The 19,841-nt window shown below is 43.5% G+C and overlaps 1 protein-coding gene and 1 long non-coding RNA gene across 5 annotated transcripts in view; both read left to right on the plus strand.

The window, feature by feature from the left end:
* CACNA2D2 (calcium voltage-gated channel auxiliary subunit alpha2delta 2) overlaps window positions 1–19,841 on the plus strand; it is an 885,048-nt gene that overhangs the window by 389,168 nt on the left and 476,039 nt on the right. The window lies entirely within an intron of this gene.
* LOC128341563 (uncharacterized) lies at window positions 6,001–14,291 on the plus strand. Its single transcript, XR_008314451.1, has 4 exons — window positions 6,001–6,156; window positions 10,796–10,917; window positions 11,790–11,945; window positions 13,890–14,291. It is a non-coding gene; the product is annotated as an uncharacterized LOC128341563 (long non-coding RNA).

The following is a 19,841-nucleotide window of genomic DNA, read 5'->3' on the forward strand; positions in this document are numbered from 1 at the left end:
CCATATGTAGAGCAGCAACCTGGAAGGGTTCGTTATCCTTTGTCCGCCACTATGCCCTTGATACCAGGTCTAGGACGTATTCGCAGTTTGAGATGGCATTCCTGGAGTCAATCCTTCAGTAGATTATATTATACACCAAAGAATCCAAACACTTGAAAAAATAGTGGCCACACATTTCTCTCCATAACTCCATGTCTACAAGGGCTAGAGCTTAGGGGTTTTTGTGTGGTTTTTTGGTAATGAAAGCTGGGAATCTGGGGGAATTGATAGGAGAAATCCGAATCTTGAATAGTTATGAATCTAATCTGGTGTAATTCAATTTGTACTCAAATCTAGCCAATGGACCACAGGGGCAATTTGTTCTGTCTCCAAATCACCCATATCAGCTAGATTCGGGTACAAATCAACATCCCTTGAGCTGATTCTCATGTCAATAATTCCATATTTGGCAGGGAGGGGGGTTGAAAATGCCCACACTTCAGTGACTGACTGTTTATAGGGGCTGTAACATTTTTAGAGTTAGTCATCATCATGTAGATAGTAAATTTCTGTGCTACTACTGGTGATAGCTGGTGCTCATGTATTTATTATTTGTTTATCACATTTATATACTGCCTGATACATGTATCTCTAGGTAGTGTACATTATACAAGAAATATAAGACAGAATTAAAACAACTAAAATAATTTCACAGAATAAAAACAATGAAACAGTTTAAATTTTAATTTAATTAAAAGCCTGGGTCTTGAAGGTCTTTTGAAAAGCAATCAAAGAAAAAGAAGCTCTTATTTTGACAATATTCCAAAGCCTTGGGGCAGCCACAAAGAAGGCCCAGCCCTGAGTCGCCACCAGGTGGGCCGGTGGCAACTGTAACCAGACTTCCCCAGATGATCTTAATAACTGGCAGGGTTCATGACAAAGGAGGTGCTCTCCGTTAAGGGCTTTATAGGTAATAACCAGCACTTTGTATTTCACTTGGAAAAGAACAGCCAGTGCAGTTCTTTTAAAATCAGTGTTATATGTCCTTCAGGTTGTCCCAGAGACCAGTCTGGACCAGTTGTACTTTCCAGACTACATACAAAAGCAGCCCCATGTGGAGTGGATTACAGTAGTTGAGCTTGAAGGTTACCAGTATATGTACTAGGAATGTGCATGAAATAGATTTTCTGTTTTGTTTCAAGCTCAAAACTAAACGCAGATGGCTGAAACATTTCATCAAAACAGTGGTCAAACCGGTTGCTTCAATGAAACAACACTCAAAATGTTTCAAGTGTTTTGGCCATAGGGAACAGTGGGGAAATTCAAAACACCCCATTGTTCCCCATGTGTAGCTCCTAGGGACACCAAAGTGAGATGGATGGTAGGGCATGATGATGCTAGGGGGCTTGGGGGAAAGGTTAAGTTTGTTTAAATCACCTGCTTCCCTCCTTTTTTGTGGGTTGGGTGATAGGTAGCACCCATCCTGCCCTACCACACAACCCACTGTGGTGTCCCTAGGGGCTATCTATGGGGAACAATTTGGTGTTTTAAATTTCCCCATTGCTCATTATGGCCAGAACAATAGAGGTATGCACAAAACCAGAAAAACCAGTTTGGCTCAAATTGAACCAGACTTGAGCTGAACCGGGTATAGTTTGGTTTTGTGCACACTTAAGCCAGGCCCGGTTCAGTTCGAACTGAGCCTGGCTCAAGCCAGCTCGGAAATTACAGGTAAAGGCAGGAAATAGGGGGCTTTGCGAAAATGAGTTTGGGTGGGGGGGAGTGATTTTTTACCTTTAAAAGTGTCAATAGTGGCGGCTTCGGTGGCAATCGCACAATTATGACTCCTTACTTCCTAGCATTGCTAAAGCTGCCACAACAGCACCCTTAGCAACACACACAGTGTTGTCAACTAGAGCAACTTCAGCCACATTTTGACCGAGTACTCCTTGCAATGCAGATTGCAGAGTAGACCAGAGCAGTGAGTGAAGCACAAATTATTCTGAAGGCTAGATATGGAGCTCATCACAGCAATCACCAAGAAACATCACACACACACACACACACACACACACACACACACACACCTGCCACTGTCCATATAAGAACATCCCTACTGGATCAGGCCCAAGGCCTATCTAGTCCATTATCCTGTTTCCCATAGTGGCCCACCAGAAGCCTCTGGGGAGCCCACAAGCAAGAGGTGAGGGCATGTGCTGCTGTTGCTCCCCTGCAACTGGTATTGAGAGGCATCTTGCCTCTGAGGCTGCAAGTGGCCTACAGCCACCAAACTAGTAGCCATTGATGGCTACTCCATGATGTCCTCCATGAATTTGTCTATAAGAACAATCTCTCCTCAACACTAACTCACAAACAAAACAAACCACAGTTCAAGGAAGGAAGGCACCCAAGTTCTGCCTTTGTCAATCTGAGATCCAGTAAAACCCAATAGTTATAGCAGCAATAGTACAGCATATTATACTTGGTGCTGAGAAAACCACAAAACCAGACCTTCCTTCCTCCTCTCCTGATGTATCAACCAGTCAATCAGTCTTTATTGATACAGTCACAGTCCCTAAAACAACCTCAATACAGGTCAAACAGAAGAAAACAAGTGTGTGAACATAATACAATAAGCACAATCGGCATATAAACTATACCTTACAGTATCTATCTGTACTATACAGTGAGTATAAATCCCCTATGCTCAAACTGTACCAGCTATGAGGAAACTAGTATGTTTTGTCTAATTTTACTAGTAATCAGACAGAATTTTGCAACATTTAAGGCCTGATGTATCCTCTTCAAGACAGGCACACTGTAAGGGCTCTCTCTGCCTCCCAGTCCCTTCTGAATACATTTTGAAACTCCATCCTTTTGGTCTCCCTCCTCCCTCCCCCCAGCCAATAGGGGCATAGTTGCCCATGGCAACATTTGATTTATATGATAAGCCAAGCAAGATGCAAGGAGATTGCAAATCTATTGGAAGCTCATGCAAGAAAACCAATCAGCAAGGGGGGAAAGCCTCCCCAAAATGGTGCTTAAAATGTCAAAACATTTCAAATTGGAATGGAGTTGTTTTGTTCTAGCTCAAAACAGGCCCTTTATTAAAAGGCTGCTTTGTTTCAAACTCGAAATACACAAAATGCTCTGTTTTAAGTCGAAGCATTTCAGCGTTGAAATGTTTTGCACATACCTAAAATGTACCACTGTTTTAAGGTCATTTATCTCCAGAAATGGGTGTAGTTGATATATCAGTCAAAGCTGATAAAAAGTGCTCCTGGCCACTGCCTCAGCCTGAAAAATCAGAGAGAATTTTGGATCCAGGAGCACTGCCATGCTATGTACTTATTCTTTTTGGAAGAGTGTAACCCAATCCAAAGCAGGCAGATCTAAACCATCTCTCAGGTCTTGACTCCCACACCCAACAATCCATACCTCTCTCTTATTTGAATTCAACTTCAGTTTGTTATCCCTCATCCAGCCCATTATCACCTCCAGGCAGGCATCTAGGCATATGTGCCATTTCATGATAAAGTTGATATGAAAAATTAGATTTGTGTATCATCGGCATATTGATAACACCCTGCACCAAATCCCCTGATGATCTCTTCCAGCAGTTTAAAGTAGATGTATGGAGTGACTGACTTTCAAATATTACATCCTTGCCATGTTCTCAACAGCCTCCCACTTTAGCACTATAAAGTGAGAATCAGTCTTGAATGATGTCCCAGTTAGAAATCCATAGGTTTTTGCATCAAAGAGAGAAGGAACATAATGATTAGCTCAATATCTCTTTTTTACTTGTGTGGGGGAACCACGGGGGACTGTTAATTTGATCATTTGGGATTATATTATCTTCCAGGAAGAAAGATGACCAACATCCTTGTATTAAGAAGAACCACCAACTGTCCCACAAGATTTTACTGTCTGTTCAATCAACTAGTGCAGTACAAAACAACTTACAAAACAGATTGGATTCCCTGCTTCTATGGTTCTTCCCTTGGTTCTTTTTCTTAGCAAAATAAAGCTGAACCTTTATTTTGCTAAGAAAAAAGCTTCAGAAATGCTGTTTGTGTCTTGTTCAGAACCATTGTTAAATGTTGTTGTGTGACTTAAATTCCTAAATTCCAGCTGGCTCTCCAGAATCTTCAGCTGGTGTCAGCTATTTCTGCTGATGAGAATGGAACTCTTGAAGGAGTTGCAGAAACTAGATTTTAACCACAGGCTTTATATTCATCTAGAGGGAAATAATGAGAGGCAGCTAAAACATTTCTCCAATTTCCTTTGCTGCAAGAATGCATCTTCCTTTGATACACTGTTACACATTTTGTTTAAACATTTCACTTAGAGATATTTCATCAATTATCTCATCACCATTAAAGCAGATTAGTGGAAGTGGCCTACTGAGAATGCTGCCAGGATTCCAAGGCGGCTGGCAACATGAATGATGATGTTTCTCTCTCCATTGGAGCACTGCGAAAAACCAGTTCTAAGAACTGTAACTGTCTTCCTTGTTTATCCCTGATTGGCAAAAGCAGCTATTGTATAAAAATATAGGTATCTATCATCTAGACATTTGGCAATGCAATATATGGGTTATGTTTTTCATAAAAAGGCACTACATTAACAAAATAATATATAGTAAGGGCCTTGCTGGATCATATCCAGGGTTCATCTAGACCAGTGTTTCTCAACGTTTTTGGAGTCATGGACCAGTACATTATACATGTGTCATTTCCTGGACCAGCAGTTAGTAAAGGGGTCACCCCCCTGACCCCCAACCCCACCCCCAGGCACCCCCCAAAAACAATTTCAGGCACTTCTCTGGAGCTCATTTCCAGGCAGCCCTCACTGCTGCATAATATTCATTTCAAGGAAGTGAAATGAACATTATCCAGAAGCAAGGGCTGCCTGGAAATAAGTTCTGGATAGCTTCCGGTGGCCCCTGCCAGCCCAAAATTGTTTGTTTATTTTTGGGTGTGTGTGTGATTTTTATCAGTGATGCCTCATGGACCGGTACCCAATGCCTCGCGGACCGGCACCGCTCCACGGACCGGTGGTTGAGAAACACTGATCTAGACAGCACTCTGTTTCCAGCACTAGCCAGCCAGATGCTTCCAACTAGTCCAAGCAGAGTGTGGAGGTAATAGCTCTTTCCTATAGCATCTACCCACAGTTTGATATTCAAAGGTATATTACTTCAATTAGCTGTCACAGCTAGCAGCCATTCATTGATCTGTTCTGAAGCTATCCTGAAGCTATCTAACCTTAAAAAAAAAAAAAAAAAGCTAGTGGCCATTGCTATCACCAAATTGCTTCTGGCACCAAATTGCTATCACCATTGCTTCTGGCACCACATTCTGTAAGTTATGCATTAAGTGAAGAAATACTTCCTTTGAACTGTCCTATATCTTCTATATATTCATTAGATAATTCCAAGTTATCGCAAGATAAATGAGGCAGAAAACCCTCTCTTTGTCCACACCATTCATAATTTTATGTCTATGTGTCCCAGTCATTTTCCCTTCAACTAAATAGCCCAAAACATGTTAGCCCTACCTTGAAGAAAAGGCCCTCCAATTCCCTGATGAACTTTGTTCCACTTTACTGTACTGCCATGACCCCAAATACCCCCAGATAGGGGATGAGTAGTTTGAAAGTCCAAGGGAAGAGACGGAATGGGAGACATTAATGACTCAGATACAGGGTGATCTTTTGCCACTGAGATCCCCCACACTGGGTGAACCAGGGGAACCTGAACCAGTACCCTCACCTAGACCTGAGGACACAGACTTGCCCTTGTCCTCTGATTCAAAGGAGTGCCCCAAGTCTAGACCTACCAGTCATAACCACAGGCCCTGAGCATCACTGGAGCCAGGGCTTGCAAAATTGGGCTAGGCCCCTTTAAGAATGAGAGCATCCTTATGGAAGTCACCTGCCTAAACAGCAAGCTTTTAAATTCAGCAGGCTGCTGCAAGAAACTGCTGGAGCTACATTCCTGCTTGCAGCACTCTGCTCCTGTGTTCCCGAATCAACCACTGGCTGTGATCCTGACCGGTTGCCTCTGGAGTTATACAAAGTCTGGTGCAATTCCTGATCTCTGCCTTGGATGAGACTGTAGCTTGGCCTGGAGGAGTATAGCACCTTTTCCAGTGCTATGATATCCTTTTTGAGGTGGCAAACAAAGCTATACATCATTTTCCAAATGTTGTTACTATCTATCTATCTATCTATCTATCTATCTATCTATCTATCTATCAGCTGTTATATATTTCTTTTTTCATAGGCTTTCATTGATTGTCAGTTTAGTTAATCAGTTAAAGATATACTTATAAGTGAAAAATTACTTTTTGCTTCATCCGTGTGGCTGCCATCTAGTAAATGCTGCATTCACACGATTGAGCAGTATTGTCTTCCTGAGCAAAACTAGATGAAAAATAAACATAAAGATCATATTTCCTTCCAGTATGAATTCAAACAGGGGTGACCCAAGACATTTTGCCAAATGCTGCCTTCCCACCACCACACCTGCTTTTGCCTCCCCTGCCCCCCTGCCTATGCCCCTCCACCTACTCAGCTTGCTGAATTTGAAGAGGGGGGGGAATGGAACAGTAAAGCAAGTGTAGAGAGGAGAGGGGTTGGGTACAGAATGGGGGGGAGGCAGGGGGCAGTGTGAGGAGCAATGGAGTGGCAGCAGCTTCCTCCCTTCCAGCCCGAAAATCTGCTGCCTGAAGCCACTGCCTTCATTTCACCTTATTATGAAGCTAGCTCTGGATTGAAAGCTAAAGGGTGCTTTGGGGATGGAATGAAGCTTCTGTCACTTTCTGTTTAACACTAAAAGCCTGACAACTGAAGCTAGTAGCACTCAGCTAAAATCAAGTTCATTATATCTTAAATTTGAATTTTTCACAGTACTGGAACCCCGTTTAGCAGAGTATGATCCATATTCCCAAAACTGATGAGAGAGAAACTATTCAAGTTACCCTTTCTATCAGTAAGCAGTAGCTTGTATGTATTAGAAGATATATTTTTACCACCCCCAATTGAAGTTGTTCCCTAGTTTTTCAGGCTCCACAAGGGGTTGTTAAGTGAAGTTTTAAAACATGTAAACTTATATGAGCTGTTAATTCTCCAACTTAACCAATCAATTAAAAAACTTTATATTTGTTGACACACCAATATATATTCATAATCTAGATGTTCATGAGAATAATGTTTTTTTAAAAACTATACACTTCTGTTGAGAACAGAGGTAATAGCTTTGAAGGTTTTGTCACCTGTGCATATTTTGTCACCTGTGCATGACAAAATATGCTTTCATTTTTAGGAAAGTGTAGTATTCAAAGAACTTGAAGATAAGCAGTATTCATCTATGCGCAACAGATGCATTTGAAAAAGAAAACACAAGTTTAGTAAGAGAAGCTTCCATTTTAAATCAAAGGCATGTTTTGTGCCTGCTTCCAAAATGTGACATTATCATGCACATTGGGCAAGTTCTGAGACACATTTCACTTCTAAACAGTGGCAGCTGATCCAGCAGGGGGAGCCTCCATTCATAGACACCCTATATTCACTAGCTGGAGATGTGTGCAACCAGAAAATGAAAGAGTTTGCCATTTCACTTTGTTTACAATCCATTTAATTAGCTGTTCAGTGCAAACAGAAAACTCTTGCAATTATTTTGAAAATGTCTCAAAATATTCCCCAGCACAGCTTAAACAGATGTAAGATATCAACAAGCTAACTGGAGCAGCAGAAAGTTTGTTGACTGTGCTTTTACATCATACACAAACAGAGCAAACATTTGTGCCTCTTATAATTTGGCTTTATGAGTCAGGGTCCCATCTGCTGAAACCAGAGAACTGATAGTCAACCAGCCTTTGGTTTGGAGCAGCTTCCTTTGAAGATGAGTGGAACTGTGCACCCAGAAATCACACAGCACTTGTACAGATTCATGTGCTGCTTCTTAAGGTTGCTGCATGTGGCATTTATTTCTGGCTCTCTTCTGTCTCGCTACTGGGCTGACATTTGCCTCCTTGGTGGGCCGTGTACACACTGAACTACAAAGCATAACAAAGCACAGCCTTGATCTAACAACAATCTTGTAGCACATGACAAACAAGCAGGTTATACCATTATCTCAGAGCTGGGCTTGAGAGCAGGGTTAGGCTGGGTGGGAGCACCGGGATCCATGCAAATCCCAATGCTCCACATGAGCAGCCTAGGCCAGGCTAAGCTGCTCGTGAGGACAGCCTCATTGTTTACAATTGTTTATAGATGCAGGTGTCTCTTAGATCCGTGTTCGGCACAGACTGGTTGTTCCCTGCTTTTGCAGCTGACTCGCTCCATAATACAGTGGGCAACAGCCACCATCTTCCTGGTGCATATAGGAAGTCAGCTGCAAAAGAGAGTTTAAGCTCCTGACCTTGCAGCTGACTCATTGCTTTATGCATTGGGAAGGGGGCGCTATGCATCATGGGGCTAGTCAGCTCCAAACAGTTTAAACTCCCCATGTTTGGAGCTGATTTGCCTCTTCATGTACCAGGAGGGTAAAAATAAGTGTGTGGCAGCCTTGCACACCACCACAAAAGTTCCCTGGGGGACAGAGTGCACCCTCCCCCGCCCCAATCTACATGAGTCTTGGTGGAGGGAGAGAAGGTTGGGAAACACTGCCTTTGACATTACAGCCCTGCTGTGGGAGTTGCTTTCTCGTGGGTTCACCCCTTAGCATTGCTGTAACAACTGAAGGGCCCACAACAGTTGCAGATCTCACCACTGTTTGTTGTGTGCACACTGAACTAATCAGGAAGAGGACAGGACTCTGGTGTTTCTTTGCCCCTTTTCCAAACTGGTGCAAGTGACAAGGCTGGCCCCTACTGTATTACTGCTGCTGATGTGTCAATAGCAGTCTAAACTGTGTATTTGTTGCCTTTTATTTTCCCAGAGGTGAAAAAGCCAAGAACTAAATGGGAAAATAAACAATTGGTACAGGGAGCTATAAAATTTACAGGTCATTAATAGCCATACATCTTTTTTTTAAAAAAGCTATCACAAAGTTAATAGTTAAGAGCTGAAAATGAGCACGAAAATTGCAGTGGAAATATGGGAGAGTGTAATTGCATTCCATTTCTAGTCCACTTCTTTAAAAGCTCACAATAAATTGTAACATATCCAGTTGCGACTAAAATTATGTTTTTTAATTAGAGCATATAACGCTTTCAACAAGAAGGCAAAAGGTAGCAATGGTCTAAGTGGGCACAATCCACCTGAAGTTGAGAATTTTTAAGCCCCATTGATTTCAGTGGGGGAGATTCAAGTTGATGCCTAACCCTCCACTGAAATTATTGGGACATTAAAAGTGTTTCCCCTTGACTCATTGCTGGCTCCAGAGACCAGCAAGGTCAGGCATTTGTAAGCAGGCAGACAAGGGTCAAAAGGGGCCTGAGTCAGCAGACATGGTCAAAGCAGGCTGCAGCCAAGTGCCAGACCAAATAGATGAGAATCAGAAGAGCCAAGACAGAAGACACAGTCAGGCTGGGTGGTTGCTCCAGCAGGTTCCCTTGTTCAGACGAAGGAACCAAGCCTGGAGCAACACCTTATATGGGGTCTGCTAGACCCCTGTTGGTTCCTCATGGCAACTGGGCTGAAGAGCTGCAGTGCCAGTTCTAGCCATTATATGGGCTATGCTGCAGTGAAAAGCAAGCTGGGAGCTGCCATGGTGGAATAGGGTGGGAGGTGCCCTGAGCTCTACTGCCAGAGTCCCTGGTTTGAGACTTCCATCACCTTACACTGGGAAACAGCCCAAGAGGGTCACTGAATCTGCATGTGAGAAGCTCTCTCTCTTGGTTTATCCTGCTTCCTCTAGTCTAAGGGAGCTCATTGAGGGTGCCTTGCTTGAGGCCTTAAAAAATCTGGCACAATAGTTTGACCTAGAGAAAGGGAAACAAGAATATACTAGCCGATCCCGCACAGAGCATCTGTGCGGCACTTTGGAGCCAGCTGTTTCCCCCTCCCTCTTCCTCCTGCCCCGGGCTCTCCTCTCTTCCCCTTCCCTCTGGCCCACGCTCTCCAGCCCTTCTCCCCTCCCGTTCCTCTCCCTACACAGAGCCTCGGCGGGCGGCCAAGAAGGGCCCCACTGCCACTGTTTTTTTCTCCCTCCCATTTGCCTGCCACAACTTTTCTCTTGCCCGCCCGCTGCAGCCTTTCTCTCCCCCCGCCCGCTGCCTGCCGCCTCCTTTCTCTCCCCCCTGCCCGCTGCCCTCCGCCACTTTTCTCTCGCCCACCCGCCGCTGCCTTTCTCTCCCCCCACCCACTGCCCTCCGCCGCCACCTTTCTCTCCCCCCTGCCCACTGCCCACCACCGCTTTTCTCTCCCCACCGCCACTTTTCTCTCCCTCCCACTTTGCCCACTGGCTGGCCAGCCACCGGCTGGCCAGCCACCACCAGCACTTTCTTGCCCCTCTCCTTCTTACTCCACCAGAACTCTTGCAGGGTGTCGCGAGAGTTCCACTGCCAAATCCTGGACACGCACCAGCAAAGAAAATTAATTATATAGATTGCTTAAATCTAAATTTCCTCCAACCACCTAAAAAGCAAAAAGGGGGAGAGTGCAATTTGGAGAGGAGATGCAATGGGCCTGAGATAAATCCTTATTTCTTCCTTTGCCTACATCTTCTTCCTTTCATCCTCTTCTTCCCTTGCCATGCTTCCCATATATAAGCTTGTTGTAGCTGGAGAAAAAGGGAAAGGGAAGCAGAGCCAAATGAAAGGCTCAGGCATCCCTCTCCAGCCGAGTGTTTCTTCTTTCCACACAGATCCCTTCCCCGGCAGCTTTGCTCAGCAGATACCCAGGTTCCCAGATTCAGATCTCTAACAAGCATCTAGTTTGGCTTTCGGTTTAGTTGTTGACTTCTGATTAACGGGAGCATTCTAGCAGGTGATGTCAGAGGTTCTCCATTTTACTTATGTTTTGGAAGTATAACTAACATTTCATGGATATGCCTATTGGTTACTACAACACTTTTAGATGAGAGTTGGAATGGGTTAAGTTACTCTGGCTTTGTATGGCAACTTTGGGGTATGGGTATATGCATGCTTTTTGAAATGTGTGCTTTTTTGAAACCAACGTAGATGTCTCTTTGGCAACTTCAGTTGGTGCCAGCTCACCAGTGTAAATAAATTCTTAGCCAAAATCCACTAACTAGTGGGAACATGATGGAACTTACATAAGAATATGGTGACCTTGTGAGTCCATATAGGGAATACATAACTGTATAGAGTATTTACAACTGAAATGCATTGTTTTTCAACTGCCTTGGTGTCTGTCTATTGACCCTGGTATCCTGCTGAAGCGACCTGAAGCAATGGACTGTGTTGGCTCATGACTGCAACTGTAAAGTCCAATGGGAGCACATGGTGATATTCTACTGAATTAAACAATTTGAGACAAGGGGACAAGGACCTTCAAGTGGATCTGTCTGGTTGGCAGTGTCATTGGCAACAGCAGATTGATGGATTATATTTGTCATGGCACTTTATGGAACCCTATATGGGTTATTTTTAACCTCCCTTATCACTGATATTTATTGCAGCACTTTAGTTGTTTGTGTATTATACATAAAGTGGACAATTTGTATTATGTGGTGTTTTTTATTGTTGATGTAAATCAGTTATTACTTGCAAATGTGATACATACACATGGTGATATTCAGCAATTGTTTGTCAGTTACATTGACATTCATGTAGAATGGGATATATATTTTTAACCGTGATCCTTGTGTTCTCGTTTGATCTCTTCTGATTTCGCAGTGGGCCTGTTCTACTAGTATGTGAGGTTCCAAGCAATCAGCGGCCTGATGTTAGGCTTGCAAACCCCTCAGTACTCCAGAAGATCTAAGTCAAGCCCAAGATGCAACAGCATCCCAGCTGCCATTGGCTCAGCTGATTTAACATCGAAATTCCATGGTAAATGAGCAACTCTCACAAAACAAAACATTACCAATATTAATGCCATGGGCTTTATGAATGATACTTTTTGATACATGTCTTGTCATGCTTGCCTACTTGGCAAGGCAAAGGCAAGACTAAGATAAGGCAAGTCCACAGGATCTTGGAGAGGTCTATGGGAGCAAGTTGATGCAATGCTACTCAGAGGGGCTATTCTCACGATCGGGAAAAATCGGGCTAGGAAAGCCTAGCCCGATTTTTCCCGATGGTAAGAACCACCAGGTTCGGCTGAAAGCCCAGTGGTTTTTGAGCGGCTAACCCGCTCAAGTAGCGCGCCCCTTAGCCCAGGCTTGCGGAGTGAGCGCTCTGCAAACCCGGGCTATCGGATCGTGAGTAGCGCGGCTACTCACAAGGAGACCCCCGGAGGGGAGGCGAAAAGCCACCTCCCGGCTCCAGGGGTCTCTCCAGCATGCCCTGCCTGCTTGTGTTTGCGGGGGCCAATCAGCCTGCTCCCCCTAGCCCCCGCTGGCTCCATCATGGAGCCAGCCATTGTGTGGGCAGCCAATCTGGCCGCCCAGGGCTCCCTCTCGCTCATGTGCAGAGAGAGAGAGCTTAGCCCGCTCTCCCTGCGCACTGGAAGAAACCGGGTCACACTGATCGTGAGACCCAGTCCAGAGGCACACTGAGCCCTTAAAGTACTTATAAGCCCCAACTACTCCTGCCTGGACTCCACCTCCATGCCTGGAAAGGGGAAGCCTTAAAAAGGCATCTTCTGGAGTCTGGCATTCCTTCTCTGCTCTACCTTCTCTTACCAAGCTTGTTATGAGTGCTGGCATGCAGACATTGTTGGGGGGTGAGCTTGAATTCCAGGGATGCTGCCCTAGAGAGCACAGGCCTGGAGGAAGATTCTACATGGGACCCCAGACCCGGGACTTTCTTAGGTTCCAGGCTGGAGTAATGATCCAGGTCTGGGGCTAATGCTAACCTCCTCAGTGTTCCACAGAGTCGCTACTGTGAGCAAAGGCTGTGATAGGTTTTGCCATGACAATATAGTGAGCAGTTTTTCATCAGAAACAGACCATTCTTACCGAGAATATGTTCATAATGTTATCACTCTGTTGGTCAGAGATGCTTTTTTTTTTTTAAACTAGCAGCTCCGTACCAGCAAAAAATATGTCCAGGGAGCTGCATGACCCTCAGAGACCTATTTCCAGGTGGCATAGAGAGCTTCAGAGGGAAAGCATGATCAGTGATAATTGCCCCCCCCCATGTGGAAACCCATGCTGATTTAGGCTGGAATGCTGCATGTGGATGTCAGCCACATCTGGATGTCAGCCAAAATAAATGAACATAATAACAGCCACTGTGGTGTAGCTACAGTGCAGCTCTTTTTAGTTAAGCATAAGAATGGACTTTCTGCTGGAGTTCTTTTGAAAATTTAATTGGGCAGGCGGGGGTGGGGTCTAAGTGCCAAAAGGGAGCTCATTTCTTTAGCTCCGCATCTCTCAGGTTATTTATAAATAATCAACTCAAAGAAGTTGAAACTGAGGCAAGAAGCTGGTTGTATGGAAGGAAACCTGAAAGTACGTACTAAATACCAGGGCTGACATCCAAACTAATGAACCATGTGTGCAGCAATGCTGCACGCTGCTGCTATGAGGAAGGGGCAATTTTTTGTCAGTCTCTTTTTTCCCTTTGAAGTCGATTGTGACTCCTGAAAATATGTCCATGAGGATTGCATAGCTGTCAGGGACATATCTGTGGAAGTCACAGTTGGCTTCAAAGGGAAAGGGAGATTGACTAAAATGGTTTTTCTCTGATAATGCATGTGCGGAATTAGCTGCACATGCACTTGGTTAATCTGGAAAGGCTGATGAACCAGAAATCAAGACAAATATTACAATTGGACCTCAAGATTGTATATTTCCCTTTATCTTATTTTTAAAAAACCACTTTTTTCAGTGTTCCTACATTAGTGGGTCATGAGAAGATGCATAGTGCAAAGGTGCTGCATGGAAGCGAAAACATCTTTTCCATTGACATGCTCTCTCCCATTGCCACCACACACACCTACCTACCTTATAAGTCTTGCCTTCAGTCTCTCCAGTCGACTGTGTGGAGCACAGAGATAAATATCCAATCCGAATGACAGGTATTATACTCTGTTACACTAATGTTCTGATTAATGAGTTCTTTCCATTCATTGTGTGCATTCACTTTGATTCATCCTGATGGCTGTACTGTATAATAGACTATGTACTGTAATTCTCCCTCCATTGTTGCTGCTTAATAATTTGGTATGATGTTATCTGGGTAATTTTTGACTAACATCAATGAACTACATTTTGTTATAATTCAATTAAAAAAAACACCCCAGAATGTAGATTTTTTAAAAGGAATCGAGTAAGTCTCCTCCTTTACTTGCCCATCAGTTACTCCATCAATAGATTCTAGGGCTTTGATTAATTTTTTTTAACATGTTGAACATGTCCTGAGAAGCTAGCCCCCGTTTAAAAATATAATGCACAAGTCTGATGTAATTTTAACCTTTTAAAAACCAACATCAGAGGGTTTAAAAAAAATGCTTCCAAACAACTGAAGATTGAATTAATTTCAGTGGCTGACATTCTGATTAATGGGGCATACAAAGAAGCATGTGTGAAGGACTAGGAGCTCCACTTTCAAAGCATGGGTGCTCATGTGCAGGGGGTAATTTGGGGGGACCTACTTCCAGGTTGCACAGAGCATTTCTGGGAGAAGGTGGGATCAGCAAAAATGTCACTGCAAGCACCCACACTTCAGAAATCGAGTCACTAGTGCTGTGTGGGGGCTCTTTTTGCCTGTACACATGCAGTATTAGTCAGGATGTCCGTGTGACATCAGTTTCCCTATTCAACATTGGCAATTCAACATTGAAGGGCCTTGGAGCATTAGCCGGGTTCATGAGCAACAAAGAAGACAACCACGATGATAGTGCTGTTAACTTGTATCTTTTATTAAACTATGTACATGAGGGCTAGATTTCCTTCTCTGCCTTGCATAGTCTTGCTTCTCCCTTTTTTTCTTTAGATAGGAACATAGGAAGCTGCCATATACTGAGTCAGACCATTGGTCTATCTAGCTCTATATTGTCTGCACAGACTGGCAGCAGCTTCTCCAAGGTTGCAGGCAGGAATCTCTCTCAGCCCTATATTGGAGAAGCCAGAGAGAGAACTTGGAACCTTCTGCTCTTCCCAGAGCGGCTTCATCCCCTAAGGGCAATATCTTACAGTGCTCACACATCAAGTCTCCTATTCATATGCAACCAGAATGGACCCTGCTTAGCTAAGGGGACAAGTCATGCTTGCTATCACAAGACCAGCTCTCCTCTCCTCTGATCTTCTCTCTAGCTTTCTTGCTCGCCTCACCTGTTACCTCACATTGTGGGAAGAAGACCTTCTGTAGGGACCCCTTGCTGTCTTCACAAGGAGTGATGCCTGTCACCTTGGTATGGACCTCTAGACCCCGGAAGAGGCATGTAGCCTCCTTCCTATAGCGTTCTGTAGAGTGTAAAGAAAACCCTCCTCTTGCCTTCTCTCTTCCCTCTTCTCTCTTCTCTGCATATATGTTGGTCTAGGCAGAAGGGCAATCCCCACCTTTCATCCTTGCTGACTTTGCAGACCCACCTGAGGCTCATTAGTGGGCAGGGAGTCTTCCCAAAACTCTGCGGGAGTCTTCCCTCAGATGTGGGCTTATTGGGGTGAGCTGGAAGATGCTGGTCTCTCCCGGTGGCTTGCTCTTCCTTTGCTCTCAGCCAGTCATCTGTCCCTCCTCTGGAGTGGTCAGTGCTGTCTCAGTCAGTCAGTGTTTATTACCTAGAGGAGTAGTAATGGGAGAAACAAAACCATTTTAAAGGGGCTCACACTACCTTTGTGTGTTGGGTTCAGTGGCAACTGATTTTGTCAGGATTTTTGAGGAAATCACCTTTATGCCTTTAATAAAGAATCTACTCCTTTCAGGGGGAAAACGTCTTCATTGTTTAAGGCAAATGTCAAAAAGGAAATGTATAGTGGTGGAACTGTTGTAAAATACAACTTTTTATATCCCCAGAGTGCAATTGTGTAACATTCTGCACACATGCAAACACAGTGTACCCCAGAGTTAGCAGATACATTTTTTCATCCTTAATGAAAAAATGATACATTGCAAATTGACAAATATTCTGAGGAGACTACTACAAAACTGTACTTTCAGGCTGGTAGCAGAGCAATAAATAGCATATAAAGTATAGCAGTGTCACTGTTTATAACAGTATTACTGTTTCCCAACAAAGGTAGCTTTTCTCATTATCATTTAAATTGCTGCATACAAAGACTCACATGGTATTGCTGCTGAAAACTGTAATTTTTAAAGTACTTCTCTGTCTTTACCTTATGTGCATCTTAGAAACCCATCAAACTCCACACAGGGTGTTTATCTGGTATACATGAGGTTAAAAAGAAACATATGTGAACTTCAAGTGCTACAGTTTTAGCAAATATATAGCATTGGTCTGTTATCTATTAAAATCCTAATATGTGGAGTACCCTTCAACCTTCCACCATTGATCCAGCTAAATAGAAAAATGCCCTGAAAGATGGCATGTTTAGTATTTGGAGACTCTTACTACCTGTGACTGAGCCAAATTTCCACGAGTTTCAGTTTTGTGTTGAAATTTTACGTGTTTGATAAGAGACATGCCTTTTGAAAGCAAATGCTACACGCATGTTTCTGTGTTTTTCATTCAAATTCTGGGTACTGCTCACAGCTCAGAGGAACCTGTGCCCCAAAGGCTGATTTTTGAGATATCATCCTTGATGTGTCTGACCAAGCTCAAGGAAGCCCTCCAACCTGAACTGACTGCCTTAGCTAGACAGAATACCTTTGTATCATCTTTATGGTTTAGATCTGCCTGTTCTGGATGAGTTTACATTCCCCCTAAAAGATAAGGTTCATAGTCTGGGACTGTTCCTGGATCTCAAACTCTCCCTGGTTTCTTAGGTTGAGGCAGTGGCCAGGAGTGCTTTTTATCAGCTTCGGCTGATACGCCAGATACGTCCATTTCATTGCCATGAACCCTGTCGCCTATTAAGATCATCTGGAGAGGTCCAGTAAGGTTGCTGCCAACTTGGTTGGGGGCAACTTGGGACCGGCCCTTCTCTGTGGCTGCCCCAGGGCTTTGGAACGTGCTCCCTGCTTTAATAAGAGCATCTCCTTCTCTCTTTGTTTTTAGGAGGACCCTGAAGAGATACCTATTTTCCCAGGCCTTCAACTGGGACTAAACTTTTAAATTTTAATGTGTTTTATCTATTATTTTTATCTTTTTATGAATTTTAATATTTATATTATATTTAATGTTTTAATTCTGTATGCCACCTTGAGGTTTTTATACTAGGTGGTTTATAAAATCAATGAATAAAATAATAATAATTCTTTTGTCCATCCAAGCACATATGACTATGGGCTTTGGAACTGCTTACACATAGTAGATAGGGCTTTGTAACAAAAACAGAGTTTGCAGAACTCTGTTTAGAGACACCAAGGTCCAGCAACATCCCCAAGCTTTGCTCCGTGAGCTAATTCAAGGATGCTGCAGTTCTCCGGAGCTTTGAGAATCGGTCTTTGGGGCTTTTGCACAGTTACTTCTAGTGCTCACAGCACTAGACAAAAAAGAGATGCGAGTTTGTTGGGGCACTCAGAAACACACAAAAAGCAGAATTGGTTTTCAGGAGTTGTAAAATTGAAATTATAGGTAGCTTCAGGTCTGGTTATCACCCATATGTTAAAAATGCTGAAAGATTTATTCTGAACACTGATGGTTGGTAACGCCAATGCAATAGTCAACAGCACTGCTGGAATCAGCCAACCAAAGACTAATGGTATGCCTCACTACTAACTTTAATAGAAAATTTCAGTTTAAATTCTTCCAATTTAGTTTTGTTAACTGGATATTTGAACAGAACAATCCACTGAGCACTTCTGTTATGCCATCACTCTGCATTTCAGTGGGTCATTTATAGGAATTATAGAGGCAGGATTCTGCTGTTTTGATATAATATTTGCGTCAGTGGAGTGGCTTTCAGAATTATTTCTGTGGAGGTATATGCTCAATAACATTTCTATCAAAATCATCTTAATATAAGGATTTTTTTTTTTTAAAGGATGTTCCCATGAGCAGGAACCATCCAATACTTATCCTGCTGACAGATTTTTCCTGAAAAAGCAATGTGGGTGACAGCTTCCAACATATAAACGTACTGCCATGTCATGTATTCCAAAATTCTCCCAAGGAAGCAATTTAACGTAGAAACTTGTATTGTTGAGTCAAGAAAGAGAAGCATACTTTGCTTATATTTTTGCCTCTTGTGAAATGAGTTGTCCTTCTTTAGCAATTCCTATTTATTTATTTATTCAGCATATTTGCATACCGCCCACTACCAAAGTCCCTAGGCCAGGCCTGCTCAACCTTAGGCCTCCCAGCTGTTTTTGAACTACAACTCCCATAATCCCCAGCCGGACTGGCCAATAGCCAGGGATTATGGGAATTGTAGGCCAACATCTGCCAAAGTTGAGCAGCCCTGCTCTAGGCGGTTTACAGTAATAAAAACAAACCAAGAAATTTTAACAAAACATAAAAATATCAAATTAAAATACTAATTAAAACTACTAAATACTGTAGCTAAAATGCTTGGCTGAAGAGATGTGTCTTTAGTTGTTTCCTAAAGGGCAACAGGGATGAAGCAGCTCTAATCTCAGCAGGAAGTGCATTCCACAGCTCTGAGACAAAAGCTCTACAGAAAAGGCTCTCTTTTGAGTTGTCACCAGCTGAGCTGGTGGTACCCTCAGATGAATGTCCCCTGAAGATCTTAATAGTGATGCGGTTCATAATGAAGAAGGCATTCTCTTAAATAACCTGGGCCCAAGCCACTAAGGGCTTTATAGGTAATACTCAGCACTTTCTATTTTGCCCGGAAACCTAATGGTAGCCAGTGTAGTTCTTTTAAAACCGGAGTGGTGTGGTCTCTTCAGGATGTCCTTCAGAGACCAATCTGGCAGCAGCATTCTGAACCAACTGCAGTTCTGGGACTACATACAAAGGCAGCCCCAAGTAGAGTGCATTGCAGTAGTCAAGCCTGGAGGTTACCAGCATGCGCACCACTGTCTTAAGATAACTCATTTCCAGGAAAAGGTGCAGTTGGTGAACCAGCCGAAGCTGATAAAAAGCACTCCTGGCCACTGCCTCTATCTGAGGTGTCAGTGAGAGGATTGGGGCCAGAAGTACTCCCAAACTGTGAACTTGTTCCTTCTGGGGAAGTGTAACCACATCCAGAACCAGCAGATCAATCCCATTTCCCGACCTGCAGCTTCCTATAATGAGCACCTCCATCTTGTTTGCATTCAGTCTCAGTTTGTTATCCCTCATCCGGCCGTTACTGCCTTGAGGCAGGCATTTACAGAAGTTAAGCCATTGCCTGATGAAGCTGACATGGATAAATAGATTTGGGTGTCATCAGTGTACTGATAACACCCTATACCAAATCTCTTCCCGCTGATTCATGTAGATGATCTCTCCCCGCTGATTCATGTAGATGTTAAAAGATGGAGACAAGATGGAGTCCTGAGGGACACCATACAAAAGCTCTCACTTTGTAGAGCAGCAGTCTCCAAGTAACACCTTCTGAAATCTGTCTAAGAGGTATGAGCGGAGCCAGTGCCCACTACAGCCAGTCCTCCCAGGCGATCCAGAAGGATACCATGGTCAATGGTATTGAAAGCCGCTGAGAGATCCAAAAGGACCAACCAAGTCACACTCCCTCTGTAGATTCCCCTTTGGAGATCATCCTTCAGGCCAACCAAGGCAGTCTCCACCCCATAACCTCCCCAAAAAGCCTGTTT

This window comes from Hemicordylus capensis, chromosome 2 (assembly GCF_027244095.1).
Source record: "Hemicordylus capensis ecotype Gifberg chromosome 2, rHemCap1.1.pri, whole genome shotgun sequence".
Classification (NCBI taxonomy): Eukaryota; Metazoa; Chordata; class Lepidosauria; order Squamata; family Cordylidae; genus Hemicordylus; species Hemicordylus capensis.